Source organism: Aedes albopictus, chromosome 3, assembly GCF_035046485.1.
Source record: "Aedes albopictus strain Foshan chromosome 3, AalbF5, whole genome shotgun sequence".
In the NCBI taxonomy this organism is placed as follows: Eukaryota; Metazoa; Arthropoda; class Insecta; order Diptera; family Culicidae; genus Aedes; species Aedes albopictus.
The window spans coordinates 372,401,378-372,422,966 of record NC_085138.1 but is presented as its reverse complement, the minus strand read 5'-3'; positions in this window follow the sequence as shown (position 1 = coordinate 372,422,966).

Here is a 21,589-nt window from a genome sequence, read left to right as displayed (position 1 = left end):
GTAAACTTAATATTAAACAATTGAAATAGCAACAATAATTTAACTTGATTATACCACAAAACAACAATATCTATAACCAACACTGCATACAGTGTTGCCACACATGTCATTTTTATTGTAGACATCTAATTTACACAAAAGCTTTCGTAAATAGATAACACAAAATAAAAACAAATGATTTCTGTTTTTATACATAACGAGCACATTTGGCAACATTGCATGACTATGAGCATAGATGGCAACACAATTCATAATTGCTACTCCATGGATAATCGCAGCGAACGATTGTCGCTTTAGTTTGTGTGTTTTCTTATCAGCGACGACAGCAGCCACTTCGATCACTCACCAGCATTCTTCACCATTCGCCATTCATTCATTCGCTTGCGATCAAAACTGCGACGAACGGCAACGAATATCCATGTCAAGCAACTTGTGCATGGCTTTCCATGGGGTTACGTGCTTGATCACGACAATCCGTTTGCTGCATCTTTCTCGATTTGATTCAACAAAAAGGAGTGAATATGAATGGAGTGAGGCGAATATACGATCCTTAATATGATACTATACATTGTCGATCTGGGAGTCATCTATTATTGATCCAACAATCGATTTGATTTATCGGAATTAACTTTCGCGTACAACCAATCTCTTTTCCATGCAAAAAAAGCCTAAGAAAAGTAGGCTCTAGGGAGCAAACGCCACTAATCCATTTCACTCAGAAATTTTTGTTCATTCTTCGCCACGAAGAACAAACAAAAACTCATACCATATGCAATCACATCAATAGACAACACAATACCCAACACTGTTCTTCACTTCTTTGCCTGGGACAATAAAAGACAAGATCTATTATTCGGCAATCCAGTAAGAGTAAATGCAATACCCGCACCTAATGTTTGCGTTTCCGCTAAATACTAGCATACTTGGCAACACTGCCGTAAAAATCAATCAAAAGATATTTTTACAGGGATTTTTATAAGGAGTTCGACCTTCGAAAATAAAATAGAAATACTGAAGTCCGAGCTACCAGTTGCGCGACGATGCGTAGTATCTAATATTATCTAATTCCAAAGGATATCATACTTTATATTTTATCATGTTCCATATTTTCAGGTTCAGCTTCTGAGATTAGCTGTGGGTCATTGAATGTAGTTATATAGAAAATACATTTTCAGCACTGTTGCTTATAAATACACTCATCAAATGTTTTCCTGAATATATTTTACGTCGATGTTGCCAAATGCACTAATCCTAAATAAAAAAAATACTTTTGGCTTGTTAATTACATTTTATACTAATGTTCTAGTAAAATTAAGATTTCTACAATAAATATTACATATTTGGCAGCACTTCTGTTCAGATAATGTTAAAATATGAAATTTGTTTAGAATTGATGATCTCAATCTCAGATACATTTTTTTAGTTCGACAGGTTATGCTAGTCCATTACGATAGACTCATAATTGATGAACTGGCAACACTGTAACATTTTTTTAATCCTTTTTATACTTGATATTTTCAAATCAACACAAAACGTCTTTGTATGGCATCGAACAATTTTTTTTGCGAAATTCATAAACTGCACCTGATTTTATATGATACTTTATATGAAAAAAATTAATATTTTTTCTTAAAAACGCTATATCTCAGGAACGACGCAAATTACTTTGGGGAGTTAAGCTTTTTCGATAGAAAAACGTCTGATAAACACGATGGGATTAAAATTTTTAAAATCAAAATATACGTATTTTGAGAAAAATCGATTTTTAGTTTTAAAATTGAAAAATATGATATCTGGCAACACTGTACCAAAAAAATAATATTTTTTCTGGATTCCCTGAACGATTTCCTTTAAAAAAGCCGAAGGTCAAAAATGTGTAGGTGCAATCGTTTCAATGATAAAAATAAAAGAAAGAGAGGATAATTTTCATATCGGCCAAAACGAGGGGTGCTGCCACGGGCCGAGGGGTGGTCCGATCGGCACCAAAATTTGGATTTTTTCTTTTTCCATCTAAACAAATGTTTCAACCAAATTTGGTTCAAATCCGTGATGGTCGGTTGCAAGTTTTCACATTTTCTCGGTCACTTCATATGGAATGACCCATATTGAGATTATTTTTATCAGATTCTACACAGAAAAACCTTTTTAGAGACATAAAAAGATAAGCGGTATGATTCCTGGCTGATCAGAAATCAGTAAATACGTAATGCGATTTACGGATTTTTTTCAAAAATAATCAAAATTTAAAAATAGTGTGTAGGTTGAACGGATAATCTCCGAGTGTTACAAATCGAGCTGAGGCCATTATAAGCCATTTCCGACCTGCTGAAATTACTTTGAACATTACTTGGAATATCATGTGCCAATCGATTTGTCGATTTGGTATGGAATGACCCATGTTACATTTCATTTTATTCCTCTTTCATACAATAATTCTCTTTCATTGAAACATCACCCTGGTGGTTTTCTTCGGAACTCCAGTGGCAATCACTTTACACCCACCGAAATCTCTGGGTTGCCTTTCAATTAATTTTGCTGAGTTTAGGATGGAAGTTAGCTTTACCTGAAACTTATCACAACCAAAAAATCGGCCCAATCAAATACAAGGCAGCTAAAAATTTGCGGTGTGCAGAACATCAAAGTTACTTTAGGAATTCAATTGCATTCATCTTCAAAGTGTATACAGTCGAAACTAAGTATGTAAAATTTTCTAAGAAATCTCAGGAAGAATTCCTCAACAATTCTCTAGTAGCACTCAAGAAGACATTTCTGTGAAAGATTAAAAATTATCTTAAAAAAAAAATAAAGACATATATGAGAGAATTAAAAAAATGGCTGCCTTGTAAAAACCGAGAGCATGCATCTTGACTTCTTTGTGGTATTGTTGGAAAATACATTAGAAGTAGGGTAGATGATGATGAATGGGCCAGTCCAAAAACTGATCATGGTTGGACCAATTTTGAAAACCCAAAATAATGTATTGTTTTCTTAAAAACTCAAACTACACTCTCACTAATGACAAAATATGACTCTTTCTTCATTGAAATCACATCGGTTTTAATTAAATTACCGCCAAATATTTAAATTATTAATGGTTTTAGAAAGGCTTTCTAGAAGCCCTAGTGGAGCACCAAAAATGCTCAGTTTGTAGCATCGAGAACATAGAAATTCTTTTTCATTTCCTGATCTTTTTTCGTTATTCTATTGCAAAAATATCTAACCTTCTTTGGCGGTTGACCGACATTTGTCCGAAAACCAGTACCCCGAAAGAAGTTTCTCCGAAAGTTTTTCCCTCGAAAAACGATTCCCCGAATGAACCGTTTCCCCGAATGGACCGTTTCCCCGAAATATTTTTGAATGCAGTTTATTTATGAAAATACCGAAACGGTGTAATCTTGGTTGGACCAAACCATTACACCGTTGGTTACTAGGTCCGGCTTAGTTTGTTTACAGTTTTCTTTGCGCGCGATGTCAATTTCAAAACGTTCGTCGGTCTCAAAATGAAGTGGAAGAGTTTTGAAATTGCAAATATTTGATCTCTACGTACATTATATCAAATAACAGAGCCTTTGCCATCGCGCCCCGACCGTATGGATAGCTGCTCGTCCTGAAATTCGCCCAGTACACCGAGGCTCCCGAAGTTTCATCATTTTAATATCATATCCGGATTCCGTGCGCGGTATCTGCGGCCCGCTACCGATCGTTTGGCCAACCGAAAGCCTCGTACATTAATTGGTTATCACTTCTTGCAACACCGATTCGTTTCGGAACGACAATGCTGACCTGAAGTCCAATTTTCGCTGCGATTCACAAGGAATAAGAAAAGGTTAGTCGAAAAAATGTCTTCATGTTTCGTTGGTTCATCCATGATCATTTATTTGGTCCAACCATAAGCAGCAATGGTCCACCAAGATCAGAATCTTTTGCTCATAAAAGTTAATTTATAAAATAAATGTGCTAGTTATTTCATGCTTCTATGTCGTTTTTTGAAAATTAGATGAGTAAAGCTTTCAGCGAATCACAACTTGGCTGTATAAAATTGGCTACTTTATATATAAAAGAGGCTTCTATTATGACTAAGTGTTGGAATCAACGAAATTGGTCCATTCATCATCATAGACCCAACTACTGTTTTGTTTTTGGTTCAAATACCAGAAATTTTTCGAGTGAAATAAAAACAGATTTCTGACACAACCATTTGTTAGAAAAAGCAGTAAAACGTAAACATATGAATAAGTTATAGAACGTCTATTCTGCCCTTTTAAGCATATCTGAACTATGTTGAATTCAATGCAAGTAGCATTTTTCTCAGTTACAAAGCCATTTAAAATTAATTGGATTTTTGTTTTCATCAGGTTTCATAGCTTAATATAGCACAATAACGTTATGTATCTTTCTGACATTGATTTTAAAATATTGTTTTTGTTAGAGCGAATGGGTCAACCTCGTTGAAAAACAACATGGTACAGATACGCTTAGAATGGCAGTATTGTATAGATAAAAAAATCATTCTAAATTAAATACTGTACCATGCAACCGTCTTGTGCAATTATGACAGGCATAATGTGGCACCCACTGTTTATCTTGATGTTCGACTTCGATGTTGAAATATTGCTTGTATGCTTCATATAACTTGGTATCTTTTCGCAATGTATGTTTGGTTGTTGTCCTGGTAATAAAGTAACCACAAATGTAACAAAAATCATCTGGATGATGATTGCAGTCATCAGATCGCCAAAGCATCTGAAAAAGTGAACAGAAATTTAGCTAAAGCTTTTCAAGCACATTTAGTAATTTACCTCTGGTTTGCCATTGTCAACAGGCCGTAATTTCTGATTAACACTTGATGCAACGTTTTCTGAAGTATGATCGACGATCTGTTCAGCTGCTGCCACTTGTTGTTCTTCCATATCTGAAGTTGAAACCCTTCGAGCATCACCAGTTGCAGAGACATTTGTGCGACTTAGACCAGATCCGCTTGGTCCAGCATACAGGGTTGGAGCTTGTGATGAAGGAATATTTGGATAAATATTTAAGTTCCTCCCGCGAAAGATTTTTGCCAAACAAAAATAACAGTCATTTTGATGGCTAGTTGGCTGACTCCAAATTCATGCCTGTCAAATTTCAACCTTGCTGATCTATCTTTTGCTGGTTCTTTGAAGAGAAAACATATTATATTTTTTTTTGTTTCTATTGAAAAATAAGCTAGAAAGCTCAAATGCGGTATCAAAATTTCAACAGGGCATAATTGCTTTTGAAGACGGCCTTTTCTGTCAAGTCGTATTTCAGTCCTACCTAAAATCCATAGCCACTATATAAAAGAGGTTTATACTAATTCTAGTAGAAAGAATTTTTAAATAAATTCATTATTTAGATGGCTGAAAGCATCTCTACTTTTCAAATAGTGAATTGTATAGTAGGGCTAAAGTACGACCTACGGCTTTAAAATAGAGTTGTTTTCAAAAGCAATTGGTCAGGGTTCTGCTAAACCGAACTATTTACCATATGAAAACCATCGATGGTGGCAAACATACTAGACCTAACTGATAAGAAAGTTGTTCATCCCAATTAATTGTGAACTATATTACTAACATTCTGTAGAAGAAATTCGTACCCACAACACATACGGAAATTGTTTTCCGGCAATTTACGGATAAAAACAGTGGAAATTATTCAAAATGGCAAATAGTTCGGTTTATCAGAACTCCAACAAATTACGCGCGTTTGAAATATTGTTACTAATAAAATTGTCAATTTATCTAAAACCTACTAAGCAATCCAACAGCACAACTCTGACAAACGAAATGTGGAACCCAATATTTGTCTTGGTTTTTGATTTCCAGGCCAAAATATTCTTGGTATGCTTGTCTTAATTTAGCTCCATCAGAAATTGAACACTTTTTCACACGGGAGCTTATAAACTCTCCACAGACGTAGCAAAATGAGTCAGGTGAGTGGAGACATTCGGTCGATGACATTTTTTTTTGTATTTCAGTTCTAGGCACTTTGGATTCTTATTACTAAGCACACTTGAACTCAAGTACAACTACTGATTCAGAAACAGAAACTGTAATTTTGCCGAGCAAAGCATTCGTATAAGGACTGTATCGAAAAGTTATTAGCAATGATGAAAACGGCTTCAAAAGATTAGGTTCAACATACAAGTAATTTGATGTTTAACCTTTCGCTGATCGCGCTGTTGTATTGTGTAAAACTCGCTTAAAAAAGCTCGTTCGTTGTACACAGCAACAGCGCGGTGCTGCAGAGGACGGCTGATCGCGCGATAGCTGAACGGTTAACTGGATGATCGACTGTACGTTGGATAATATTTTTGGGTTTTTGGCATCTCAGTCTGATTTATTGGACCTTAAGAACCGAAACGTCGGACTAAGAAAACATATAGTTGTTTTTGATTGACCAAATCAGACTGAGATGCCAAATACCCAAAAATAGTAATTTGATGTTTAGAAATATAGTATAAATCATTGAAAAAGAAATCGAACTGCAACTTTCTAGAAATAGTCATTTTACTTGAGCTTTGCTCGAAAACTAAACACATGTTTTAAAAATTCGGCACAAAAAAATTAATTTGCAAAAAAAATGTGGAAGCAAGTATAAGAAAAAACAAAAATCCGGCTCATTAAGCAAATACATACATAGGTACAATTCTCACGATCACCAAGGACAATTTCCTCTGAATTTTAAAGTATTTCGAATCACTGAAAATAACGCATTTTTCAGGTATTCAGTTTGATGGTGTTCCATCTAATCACGTTGATGTCAATTAAAATTATACAAAGCGAAAAAACCTTTTTTTATTATTCGATGTACATAATAGAGGAGTAGTTATAGCAAAGAACTAAATTTACGCTTTTTTTACAGTCCGATAATAAGTTGATGATGTTTTTTGTATAGAAAATATCTATTTCGAAAACCGGTGTTATGTAATATATAAAGTGTGCGTAATCCCCAACAAGATGTTTTTTCCACATTTTTTTCATTACAAATTTTACTCGCTACAAACTATTTAATTGCGAGGAAATATTTTAAGAAACCGAATTTTGATCAGATTTTTATTTTGTGACATGCATTAATCTATCCATACTTCAATAATACTTAAGATTCTAAAATAAAGAAATGTTGGACTCATATTTAACTAAATCGTAAAGATTTGCTAGTAGAACCGAAATAAAAAAGACTTATTTAATTCAGTGTTGAGATATAACGTCATAAACATTGCTAATTATTTTACGATACAATCCATATAAAAGCTTTTTTCTTATATAAACTGGTTTACTTAACTTTACTTAACAATAAAAACAAATCAAATCGTAAGTGGGGTGATAAATCTACTTTTTTGTGTTTAATAATTCAGTCTTAAAATGTAGAACTTCAGTTGCTGATTGGATTTAAATGGTATTCTGTAAGTCATAACAATTCGAATTTTAATTCTCGAGTTGTTTCTGAAAAGCAGGTTTGGAAAAATGTGCAAAAATGTTGTTTTGTAAGAAATTTTAGTATTTTCTATCTGTTCCTAGATTCCAAACCAGGCATGCATTGTGTTTTTATGTTGTTTTGTACAATTCACTATTAAAACACAATTTTTTTGAACTAGAAATCAATTAAAAAAATATCTGTTTTTTTATTCGGACGCAGTAACGTTTTGTGTTCAACGTTTGATTTCAGCGTTCTTTTCGAATACTTTTTATATTAGCGACGCACTTAGAACAGCTAAAACGACATGGAATATTAGAAGTAATCAGCCAAAATAATTCATAACAAACACTGCGCAACATTTTTTAGGCTATCGAAAGTAAACAAAATTTTATCATTGGTTCCTGAGCATCAACCAAACAGCCCAAAGTATCAAATGCAACAAAACCATATTTGAGTTTTAAAAGTTTACAACGGAATTTTGTTTTAGACAAAAATTATTTTCTTTAGATGAAAGTTGGCCATGTCCAGTAACATTTTCATTCTTTCGGAGTACTGTTCGGCTGTCTAAATCTCGGTAGAAATAAACCGAGATTAAGCTTTTAAAAATAATTGTATCTTTTTCTGTAAAAAATAAACTTTTTATGATATCGACACGCTTGAATTAATTTAATGTTAAAGAAAATGATCAAAACTTTAAAATATTCGCGTATTTTTTGCACTGTGAAATAAAAACAACCGTAACTTTGTTATCGGCGCGAAGAATCACGACCACGAGTCCGACTGAGACAAAGATTCGAATAGCACTAGGCAGTGCGGTGTTGCATTGTTGATCTACTCGTAAGCCATTATCACACACTATCGCATGATTCCATATAGGGTTGGTGTTCGAGAATTCGCCATGTAGCAGTATTCGCCACCCTGTATTATTCAGCCTTTCGCTGTATAGATCGATATGAATGATTTTTTTGTAAAGTAAAACACATCCAAATGATATGAAAACGCTGGATGCTTTGGATGCTTTAAGTTTACTCAAAAAAATTAAGAATAAAAAAGTTTTCATAAAATTTTAGCTCCATAAATCAGTATTGCCACTCCTGCTCCAGTATTCACCACCCTCCATAAGAATTGCTTGGGGGCAGCGAATATTGGAACACCTACCCTATCGCATTATTCTCTACCATCTATATCGAATTCTTGATAGGGAGAAGTACCGTAAAACGGGGTAACATTGATCAGCGGGGAACCTTTGATCACCTTGACTATTCTTCAGGAAAAATCAAATCTTGAACATTCCACGACAAAAATCAAGGTGAGTTACACCGCTAATCAATGTTACCCAGTTTTACGGTAATTATTGCTGCATAATTGTGTGACATCCGTCGTAGGAAACAATCGCAGCACATTTAGTGATGATATTAGTAATGGAAGGAAATAGAAGAAGAAAGGGGGGATCCATAAAGTACGTCACGCTTATAAGGGGGAGGGTGGGCTCGGAAAATATATCAAATATACGAAAACCTCGCACGAATGGGGGAGAGTGGCTAAAAGTCCTAAATTGTGCATGACGTACTAAATGGATGCTCCTTAACATAAATCATGTCCATTTAGAATCCGTACACACGGAATCACGAATATCTCTGGAATAAACTGGCTTGTGAAAATGTCAACCTTTCAAAACATGCATATTTTAGAGCGCCTTCATGAAAAAATATCATTAAAATTATTACTTTTATTTTTTAATTTTACTAATGTAAACTTCCTTCAAAAGTTGTCTAACTGTAAAATTTGTAGTATCAAGCTTTTTTGGAAACATATTTTATAGTGCAGTGTCCGGAGTCGGTTTTCCTGTCTTTCTTAGATTCCTAATCGTTTTGACCAGTATTTTTTTCAGTTATGGAAATGGGGGCGTTTGAATGGATGTAGTATATTGGAGACTATGAAAGAGTTATTTTGAAAAACACTACTCAATTTTTGCGTTGCCTCTGAAAATCTTTCGACTGTAGTGACAACTTTCGAATCCAAGCCAAATCTTCTTTGGTCCTTTGCGGTGTTTTAAAAATTGCTAGTGATTTCTGAGGCTTTAGATCTTGTACAATTTTGAGTTGATCATCATGTTGTTACTAAAACGGTGTCCAAAGGAGGACTACCCGCCATGCCATGATATTCGTAGTAAATTTCTCCATGAACACGAACTCCAATCGGCAGGGGACATCTTCTCATGTCATGATCAATAACATTTGAGCGCGTAACAAATGATAGTTTTGGCGATATTTAAGCTTTTTGCTATAGTCGCGCTTGAAAATGTTGAATTTTCAAGGCGTTTGTGCTAGATTTTTTTGTTCGTCTTATTTTCATTCTGGTATATCTTTTGATTCGTTGTACGAAAACCGGTGAAATTTTCACCATTAAAAGAGGAATAGTTTATGAGTAAACTAAGCGTGTCACTAGAAAATATGCAGCGCGTACGGATTCTAAGTGGACAATGCAAACACTTACACACTTGATCTTCCGTAGATTTTCTCACAGAAAATCAGAGTTTTGTTACATGAAACTTTAAAGCTTAGAATGAATATTTAGATCTTGAATACATTTTAGAGAGGATTCCGTTTGGCGTGTTTGGTGTTTGTGGTGACGTTCCAATGAACTTCTCGTATATAAATTCCAACTTTTGAAGATATATATATATATATATATATATATATATATATATATATATATATATATATATATATATATATATATATATATATATATATATATATGAAGATACGGTATTTTGTGAATTTATTTTATGTTTTTTAAAAACTTAAAAGAAGCGAATACACCTTGAGGATAAATTCAAGAAGACTGTTCATATACTATGATGTATCCGGGAGATGCTTTTCTTGAAGGCATACTGATTTTAAAATATTTATAGGAAGATACAGTATTTTCTGAAAATAGATCTTAAAAATATAAGGTAGAATTCAATTTCATTATACTTACAATCCCAGATACTATTTAAATTGCATACTTGAAAAAAGAAGAATCGGTTGAGAGACAACTAAATTAAAGTGGAAAGTTGATAAGCTTGTTTTAACCCTTAATCACAAGGGACAAGACATTTCTGCCAGAGATCCTGTGGAGTTCCGTGGCCTCCGGGTGCCCAGCGTTGGGTAAAACTATAATTTCTGGTTTTACTAGACTACACACGGAATTGTGCAAATTTTGAGGTGTCGCATGATGGGATTCTTTTGGAATCAAAAATTGGCCATTTCTGTCGGAGACCCTGTGGTCCCCAGAACTTGTTCCGTGTCCACCGGGTGCCCAGCATTGGGTAAAACTATAGTTTTTGGTTCTATTGGATTACACACGGAATTGTGCAAATTTTGAGGTGTCGCATGATGGGGCTCTTTCACCATCGAAAATTGACCATTTCTGTCAGATACCCTGTGGTCCCCTGAACCTGTTCCGTGGCCACCGGGTGCCCAGCATTGGGTAGAACAATAATTTTTGGTTCTACTGGATTACACACGGAATTATGCAAATTTTGAGGTGTCGCATGACGGGGTTCTTTTATCATCGAAAATTGACCATTTCTGCCAGATACCCTGGGGTCCCCTGAACCTGTTCCGTGGCCACCGGGTGTCCAGCATTGGGTAAATCTATAATTTTTGGTTCTATTGGATTACACACGGAATTATGCAAATTTTGAGGTGTCGCATGATGGGGTTCTTTCATCATCGAAAATTGACCATTTCTGCCAGATACCCTGGGGTCCCCTGAACCTGTTCCGTGGCCTCCGGGTGCCCAGCGTTGGGTAAAACTAAAATTTTTGGTTCTACTAGACTACACACGGAATTGTGCAAATTTTGAGGTGTCGCATGATGGGGTTATTTTGGAATCAAAAATTGGCCATTTCTGTCGGAGACCCTGTGGTCCCCAGAACTTGTTCCGTGTCCACCGGGGGGGGGGCATTTACCCAGCATTGGGTAAAACTATAATTTTTGGTTCTACTGGATTACACACGGAATTATGCAAATTTTGAGGTGTCGCATGATGGGGTTCTTTTATCATCGAAAATTGACCATTTCTGCCAGATACCCTGGGGTCCCCTGAACCTGTTTCATGGCCACCGGGTGTCCAGCATTGGGTAAATCTATAATTTTTGGTTCTATTGGATTACACACGGAATTATGCAAATTTTGAGGTGTCGCATGATGGGGTTCTTTCATCATCGAAAATTGACCATTTCTGCCAGATACCCTGGGGTCCCCTGAACCTGTTCCGTGGCCTCCGGGTGCCCAGCGTTGGGTAAAACTAAAATTTTTGGTTCTACTAGACTACACACGGAATTGTGCAAATTTTGAGGTGTCGCATGATGGGGTTATTTTGGAATCAAAAATTGGCCATTTCTGTCGGAGACCCTGTGGTCCCCAGAACTTGTTCCGTGTCCACCGGGTGCCCAGCATTGGGTAAAACTATAATTTTTGGTTCTACTGGATTACACACGGAATTATGCAAATTTTGAGGTGTCGCATGATGGGGTTCTTTTATCATCAAAAATTGACCATTTCTGCCAGATACCCTGGGGTCCCCTGAACCTGTTTCATGGCCACCGGGTGTCCAGCATTGGGTAAATCTATAATTTTTGGTTCTATTGGATTACACACGGAATTATGCAAATTTTGAGGTGTCGCATGATGGGGTTCTTTCATCATCGAAAATTGACCATTTCTGCCAGATACCCTGGGGTCCCCTGAACCTGTTCCGTGGCCTCCGGGTGCCCAGCGTTGGGTAAAACTAAAATTTTTGGTTCTACTAGACTACACACGGAATTGTGCAAATTTTGAGGTGTCGCATGATGGGGTTATTTTGGAATCAAAAATTGGCCATTTCTGTCGGAGACCCTGTGGTCCCCAGAACTTGTTCCGTGTCCACCGGGTGCCCAGCATTGGGTAAAACTATAATTTTTGGTTCTACTGGATTACACACGGAATTATGCAAATTTTGAGGTGTCGCATGATGGGGTTCTTTTATCATCGAAAATTGACCATTTCTGCCAGATACCCTGGGGTCCCCTGAACCTGTTTCATGGCCACCGGGTGTCCAGCATTGGGTAAATCTATAATTTTTGGTTCTATTGGATTACACACGGAATTATGCAAATTTTGAGGTGTCGCATGATGGGGTTCTTTCATCATCGAAAATTGACCATTTCTGCCAGATACCCTGGGGTCCCCTGAACCTGTTCCGTGGCCTCCGGGTGCCCAGCGTTGGGTAAAACTAAAATTTTTGGTTCTACTAGACTACACACGGAATTGTGCAAATTTTGAGGTGTCGCATGATGGGGTTATTTTGGAATCAAAAATTGGCCATTTCTGTCGGAGACCCTGTGGTCCCCAGAACTTGTTCCGTGTCCACCGGGTGCCCAGCATTGGGTAAAACTATAATTTTTGGTTCTACTGGATTACACACGGAATTATGCAAATTTTGAGGTGTCGCATGATGGGGTTCTTTTATCATCAAAAATTGACCATTTCTGCCAGATACCCTGGGGTCCCCTGAACCTGTTTCATGGCCACCGGGTGTCCAGCATTGGGTAAATCTATAATTTTTGGTTCTATTGAATTACACACGGAATTATGCAAATTTTGAGGTGTCGCATGATGGGGTTCTTTCATCATCGAAAATTGACCATTTCTGCCAGATACCCTGGGGTCCCCTGAACCTGTTCCGTGGCCTCCGGGTGCCCAGCGTTGGGTAAAACTAAAATTTTTGGTTCTACTAGACTACACACGGAATTGTGCAAATTTTGAGGTGTCGCATGATGGGGTTATTTTGGAATCAAAAATTGGCCATTTCTGTCGGAGACCCTGTGGTCCCCAGAACTTGTTCCGTGTCCACCGGGTGCCCAGCATTGGGTAAAACTATAATTTTTGGTTCTACTGGATTACACACGGAATTATGCAAATTTTGAGGTGTCGCATGATGGGGTTCTTTTATCATCAAAAATTGACCATTTCTGCCAGATACCCTGGGGTCCCCTGAACCTGTTTCATGGCCACCGGGTGTCCAGCATTGGGTAAATCTATAATTTTTGGTTCTATTGGATTACACACGGAATTATGCAAATTTTGAGGTGTCGCATGATGGGGTTCTTTCATCATCGAAAATTGACCATTTCTGCCAGATACCCTGGGGTCCCCTGAACCTGTTCCGTGGCCTCCGGGTGCCCAGCGTTGGGTAAAACTAAAAATTTTGGTTCTTCTAGACTACACACGGAATTGTGCAAATTTTGAGGTGTCGCATGATGGGGTTATTTTGGAATCAAAAATTGGCCATTTCTGTCGGAGACCCTGTGGTCCCCAGAACTTGTTCCGTGTCCACCGGGGGCCCAGCATTGGGTAAAACTATAATTTTTGGTTCTACTGGATTACACACGGAATTATGCAAATTTTGAGGTGTCGCATGATGGGGTTCTTTTATCATCGAAAATTGACCATTTCTGCCAGATACCCTGGGGTCCCCTGAACCTGTTCCATGGCCACCGGGTGTCCAGCATTGGGTAAATCTATAATTTTTGGTTCTATTGGATTACACACGGAATTTTGCAAATTTTGAGTTGTCGCATGATGGTGTTCTTTTGAAATAAAAAATTGGCCATTTCCGCCTGAGACCCTGTGGTCCCCAGAACCTGTTCCGTGGCCACCGGATAACCCGTGCCAACCAAATGGCCTCATCAGGTCCGGAACAACATTTATATAATGATTTGTCACTAACAGCGATTCAAAAACACTGTTTCCAGTCGAAATTATTATGATGTGCGAAAATTATGTATCATGTCACACTTAGATCCGCCCGCAGCAAAAAGGGGGAGGGTCAGGGGGGATCCCCACCATATCATTCTTTAGATATACTCTTCCCCTTGATGATGCTTCAAACCGATTGTAATTTGGTGGCCTAGTTTCGGAGAACGAGCCATTTGAAGCCACAAAGTCCCGGCTGGTTAAGGATTGTCCTACAGAAATGAACACCCCTAGTTCCCCATACAAATTTCGGTTTTGAACTGTGGGGCCGCGGTCCATTATTTTTCAAAAATTCCTTCACTATGACACTTCTGGGGTCCCAAACCCCTGTTACTTTTAATTTCATTCCATAGCGTGAACTTTTCTCATTTTTTGTCGAGCAGTGTAATCGGACAACTAGAAAATATTTCATCGGCGAATTTTTTTCCATACATTTTGTATGGGACGTTTTTTGGGCTAAAATAGTAATTATCGATTTTTAGTATGGAAAATAGCCAAAAATTCAGCTAACTCAAATTTTCTCCGATAGAATATTTTCAAATTTTGCATTTATACATTATAGCCGAAATTCTAACATTCTATGAAGAAAAACCGAGGTACATGAAAGTTCGATAATAATCAAAATTTTGACACCGTGAGCAATCTAATACTCCACATCAATTTAATTATCATAGAAGAGGTAAATATCATACCTTGCCTTATCGTATGCTGTATTTCAGGAAGCTTCAAATGATTTGTACCGGATTTAAAAAGCGTTACATGTGCCGTGCGTTCTCGGTGGTTTCAGAGGCTCTCATCTCAGGTGCATTACAATGGGGTCCAAGGCGACTATCCCCTTTAAACCCCTATCATCTTTGGGATAATCCCATTGAATCGTCCCTAAATCATCTTAACACTTAAACTACTGAGGGGGTAAAAACTCCCGCGAACTACCAAGGGTCCAAAAAAAGTCGGAAGTCCAACTTTGACAAGGCATTTCTCGGCCGTTTTTCAACCGATTTCAAAACTTTTTTTTTGCGATGGAACCGGACAGGTTTCAAGATCATCGTCCATTTGAAAAAATATAAAATAGATGCGTCTACCCAAAGTTATTAAGCAAAAGGCACTTTCTAGTTTTTTTGAGAGCGTATTTTTTTCGCACATTGATCAATAAAACAAAATTTAAAGCGATGACATATGGTTTTTTCGACTCTAAATCATGCGTACAGCTGGAGTGAACATGTTTATGCAAAATTAGTGATTTTTCAGTACACTGATATCCTACCTTACTCAAAAAACTGCTAAAATACACTATTTTTCACATAAAATAAGCAATAAATCAATATTCAAAGCGATGGCATATAGTTTTTTTGGTCTTAAATTGTTCGTAGGATTGTACTTGACATTTTTGATGAACAATGAAAATGTTCTAATTACACTCTTATTTTGTTTTACCCGGAAAACTACGAAAATTCCATACTTTTTACACAAAGTAGTCAACAAAACTAAATTTAAAACGATAACATGTAGTTTTTTAGCCTTGAAATGTTCGTAGCAGTTTGGGGGACATACTTGAAGAATAATAGTAATGGTTTCATTACACTCAAATTTTGATTTACTCAAAAATCAACGAAAGTACCACATTTTTCACGCAAAGTGGTTAACAAAAATAATGGTTTACAATGCAAAGTAGTTTTTTGCCTTTAAATTATTCGTGAAAGCGTACTGGACGTTCTTGATGAGTTATAGTGACGTTTTCACGACACACTTAATTTATTTTACTCGAAAAGCTACAAAAATACCATAATTTTTATACAAAACAGTCAATAAAACAAAATCAAAAGCCATAACATGTAGTTGTATGGCCTGAAATTTTCCGTTACAATGTACTGGACCTGTTTTTAATAAAATGTTGATGTTTACAATACACTAATATTTTGTTATATAAAAAAATATACGAAAATACCACAAAAAAGCGAATAAGCCAAAATTTAAAGTAATAATAATGTAGTTTTTCAACTTTAAATTTATCGTAGTAGTTTAGTGGATTTATTTGAACAACCCAAGTGATGTTTTTATTACACTCCTATATTATATCACTCAAAATACTAGGAAAATACCACATTTTGCACACAAAGTAATCAACAAATAAAAATATAGACAATGCATTCTGGTTTTTTGCCTTGAATTTTTTCGTGAAATGATAAACATTGAACAATAAATACCGCCTTCATGACACTATTAATTTATTTTACCAAACAAGTTTTTAACATACCATAATTTTCTTACAAAATAGTCAATAAAACAAAATTTAAAGCAATGACATGTAGTTGTTAGACTTTAAATTTTCCGTTAGAATGTACTAGACATGTATTTGATAAAATTTTGATGTTTACATCACATCCACATTTTGTTTTTCTAAAAAATCACGAATGTGCCATACAATGGAAGTTTTCATGTCTTTTTTACTTCAACTTCTGATTGGATAGCTGTTCCTTCCCAAATAGCATTCCATAAGCAATTAGAACAGAGTTATTAAAGTTTTAACATGACAACTTTCAGTATGCAATCTACGAATTACTCCGTTACCACGCAACGCAACGCAACGCAACGCAAAAATCACGAATGTGCCATATTTTTCACACAAAATAGCCAATTACACAAAATTCAAAACAAACACATGCAGATTTCATTACTGATTTTTTTGTACCAGTTTCATGTTATCTACTACCTGAAAAAAATACAAGGCAAACCGAAAATCCACCAGGGATTTTTTTTTTATTTGTATTTATTTGAGTCCATTTGCGTCTCCTGAACATGCAGTAGCAATCGCCAAAAAATAAACGGAAATCCCGTGAAAATGAAAAAAAGTTACGATCTTAACTGGTTTCCAAAGTTAAGGTTAGGTTATGTGTCTTTATTAGAGAGATTTGCAGCCTTCTTTCATTCCTGTTTCTTGGGGTTCCTTTTCAAATTCCTCTCGGAGATTCTTTCGTATTTCTATCGACGTTTTTACCCTAGATTAAAACAGTTGATTCCGGAAAAAATCCTGGAGAATATTGCAGGATTTCTGAAATCCAAATATTGTATCCTGAAGGTTTTCATGGGAATCCTATAGATTTTCTTCCAGAGGTTTTCCAATGTTTGCTCTCAGAGTCTCTCGTTGGATTTTTCCTCCTGCGTTTTGCCCAAACAAATTTTCGTGGAATTTATTCTCTATTCTCCTGGAATATACCTCAGATGTTGTAGTAGAATTTCTCTTAGAGTTTCTCTTGGAATTTCTCTTCAAGGTTTTCCGCGATTTCTTTCGGTATTCCTCTTGGTACTTCTCTATGAGATTTTCCCGGGATTTCTAAGGTATTTACAGAAACTATTGCTGGGATTTCAACTAAGGCTCCTCCCGGTTTTTAAAGGAGTTTTTCACGTGTTTTCTGAAGGAATTGCTTCTGGGATTTCTCCCGAAGTTTTAAGAAATTTCAATGATTTTTTTCTGGAGTTTCTCCGCGGATTTCTACAGAAATTTTATCCGGGATATTTTATTAAGGTTCTCTTGAGAGTTTTTTGAAGTTTCGCCTGAGATTACTCTCGGAGTTTGTGCTCTAGAAGCTGAAATACAGAACTCCAAATTTAGGCATTTTGTATGAAAATCGGTCAATGCGTCCAGTACTGTACTTTTCTAGGAGTGTTTCTCGGAAAACCTCCTACTTGAGATAACCTACAAAATTCATTGTTGTAAATTCCCGGAGACATGTCGGAATGAATCCACGTGATTTTTGCGAGAAATTCTGCAATGAGAAACTTCGGAAGAAATCCTAAGAACTGGGAAATCTCGGAGAAAAGCTCTGGTAGGAAATATTTAGAAAATTCATGAAAGAACTCTGAAAATCTCTAAGAGAAATCCCGGGAGAAACTCCGGATGAAAACCAGCAAAGAAATTTCAGTTCTACCTTTCAGTGCATCTTTTGGGAAATTGCTGAAAAACAAATGTATATAGAAGAGTTTCTGAAGCAATACTGTAAAAAGGGGTAACTTTGATAGTTTTTCAGCAAATTTCCCTAATATTATTTCTCTGTTATAATTGCAATGTAAGGATTGGCCAGTTTTAATTGTTTTGTGTCATCAATATTTTTTTTTTTTCATATGAGCGAGAATCACATTTTCATTTTGGGGAAACTTTGATAGTGCTCTGAAAAACATATTGAATCAAAAAAAAATATAACAGATTGGAACGCAAAGAGTATCAGCATGATGGGAAAAGCCGTATGAAATATGATAGGTTAATTTATTGTATCAAAACATGAAGAATTTTTTAAAATTATAAATAACTAAGTGATTCACTACTCAACCTGAGTGAAAATCTAAAAGCACTGAGATACAGAGCCTCAGATATCAAAAATCATTATCTGTGTAAAATATATTTTTTACGGTACATCAACATGTGACTATATGCTGCGCATAGTAAGTTCTCTTTATTTGAGTAGTTTGAATTTTTTTATAAACAAATTTGGAAAACAACGAGTGTAATTGAAAGATCACTATTGTTTATCAAACAAGTCTAGTACTTTTTTACAAATAATTTCATGGCAAAAAAAAGCTATAATGCTTTGTCTCCAATTTTTATTTGATGATTACTTTGTGTGCAAAATGTGGTATTTTCCTAGTATTTTGAGTGATATAATATAGGAGTGTAATAAAAACATCACTTGGGTTGTTCAAATAAATCCACTAAACTACTACGATAAATTTAAAGTTGAAAAACTACATTATTATTACTTTAAATTTTGGCTTATTCGCTTTTTTGTGGTATTTTCGTATATTTTTTTATATAACAAAATATTAGTGTATTGTAAACATCAACATTTTATTAAAAACAGGTCCAGTACATTGTAACGGAAAATTTCAGGCCATACAACTACATGTTATGGCTTTTGATTTTGTTTTATTGACTGTTTTGTATAAAAATTATGGTATTTTTGTAGCTTTTCGAGTAAAATAAATTAAGTGTGTCGTGAAAACGTCACTATAACTCATCAAGAACGTCCAGTACGCTTTCACGAATAATTTAAAGGCAAAAAACTACTTTGCATTGTAAACCATTATTTTTGTTAACCACTTTGCGTGAAAAATGTGGTACTTTCGTTGATTTTTGAGTAAATCAAAATTTGAGTGTAATGAAACCATTACTATTATTCTTCAAGTATGTCCCCCAAACTGCTACGAACATTTCAAAGCTAAAAAACTACATGTTATCGTTTTAAATTTAGTTTTGTTGACTACTTTGTGTAAAAAGTATGGAATTTTCGTAGTTTTCCGGGTAAAACAAAATAAGAGTGTAATTAGAACATTTTCATTGTTCATCAAAAATGTCAAGTACAATCCTACGAACAATTTAAGACCAAAAAAACTATATGCCATCGCTTTGAATATTGATTTATTGCTTATTTTATGTGAAAAATAGGGTATTTTAGCAGTTTTTTGAGTAAGGTAGGATATCAGTGTACTGAAAAATCACTAATTTTGCATAAACATGTTCACTCCAGCTGTACGCATGATTTAGAGTCGAAAAAACCATATGTCATCGCTTTAAATTTTGTTTTATTGATCAATGTGCGAAAAAAATACGCTCTCAAAAAAACTAGGAAGTGCCTTTTGCTTAATAACTTTGGGTAGACGCATCTATTTTATATTTTTTCAAATGGACGATGATCTTGAAACCTGTCCGGTTCCATCGCAAAAAAAAGTTTTGAAATCGGTTGAAAAACGGCCGAGAAATGCCTTGTCAAAGTTCGACTTCCGACTTTTTTTGGACCCTTGGTAGTTTAGGAGTTAATAAATTCAAAATGCCCCTGTAATTCCCTGGTACGTCTTAAAAAAGGCCCTAGAGCCCCCTGAAACATACCTAAAAAAAGTAAAATTAGCTAAAGGTTAAAATACACGTTAATAAAAACAAAAAATAAACATGCCTGAAAGACCCTTGAAACTCCGATGAAATGCTATAGACACTCCTAAAACCTCTCGAAAAGCACTTAAACAATCCTGTAAACCCCCGAACTTTTCTGAAATGCTTTCAAACGCCCTTGAAATCCTTGTAATGCAATTTAAAAAAACGTTAAAACATCCCTGAAACCCCCTTATTACTGTTGAAATGCCCCTGAAATCCTCATTTTCCCATCAAAACGCCAACGAAACCTGTCGGAATGCCCTTAGTGGGTTCATAAAACCCCATTGAATAATCCCCTGTAACGCCCCGGGCGTTTGGGCGCTTTGGGAACTTCCTGGAAACTCACTTGACCCCATCTTTTATGCTCAAGAGCAAGAACCATTCTCGCGAACTAGATTCCCTAATTGAACTCCTTGCTTAATTTATACACAAATTTCCCTCTTTTAGTGCCCACGTCAATTTATACACATGTTTTTATTCATGCACCTCCACCTTTATTTCCAGTGTATTCGCTTCATTGATTCTTTGTTCAATTGGTGCAGGTATACCTAGATGTAGTGGTCCCTCGATTATACAGACTCTCGATTTTATGTACTTCGATTTATTCGAAGACTACTTTATCAAGAAGACATGTTACTCTGTTCTTTTCCCATACTAACGGCAAGCGTCACCGACGCCACCACCACCTGGCGAGATAAGGTGGTACCTTTGTATTAAAGTGTAAGAGCGTATTGATGCGAGTATGAGGATTTACACACACTATCATGAATAGTGCCACCTTTATCCGTGGTGGCGCTGCTAGTAGTGACTCCCAATTTTCAGTAGTGCTGCAAGTCTTCTTGATAATGTAGTCTTCGATTTTATGTACATATTTTAGAGGTAAAATTTTCAATATCCAATCTTTTTTAAGCCAGCAGTTTGTATCATGGTGATTTATAATGCAAGGGTTTTAAGCCTTTTGACACGCGGCGCACTGCATACATATCAATAAATACTTGTGGAGCACCCATAATAGCACTAAATATACCTCATGACATACTTATTTTTATATATTAATCTCATACTTCCTTTTCTGACTTTATTTATAAATAAAATAAATAACTCTCGCTTTGTCAATGATCACGTTACGCGGAGTATATGGGGTGATTCTGGGGCGATATATTTTAAAAATCTCTTAGTACTTAATGACAACATTTTTGGCGGATGCAAGCAAACTGCCCATTCACCAGTCTTTTCCTCAAAGCTTTCTAACAAACCTCTTTTAAGATTTCCTTTGACTTCCTTACCGATAATTGAAATATATTCCTGATATTTTTGGTAGATGTCTTATACTATCTTGACGTGTACTTAGCTGATAGATTTCCCGAATTTGTAGCAAATTTCATTTAAAGTTCATTGTGATGCTTCGGATGATTACTGACAAGATATGTGATAAATTATTTCC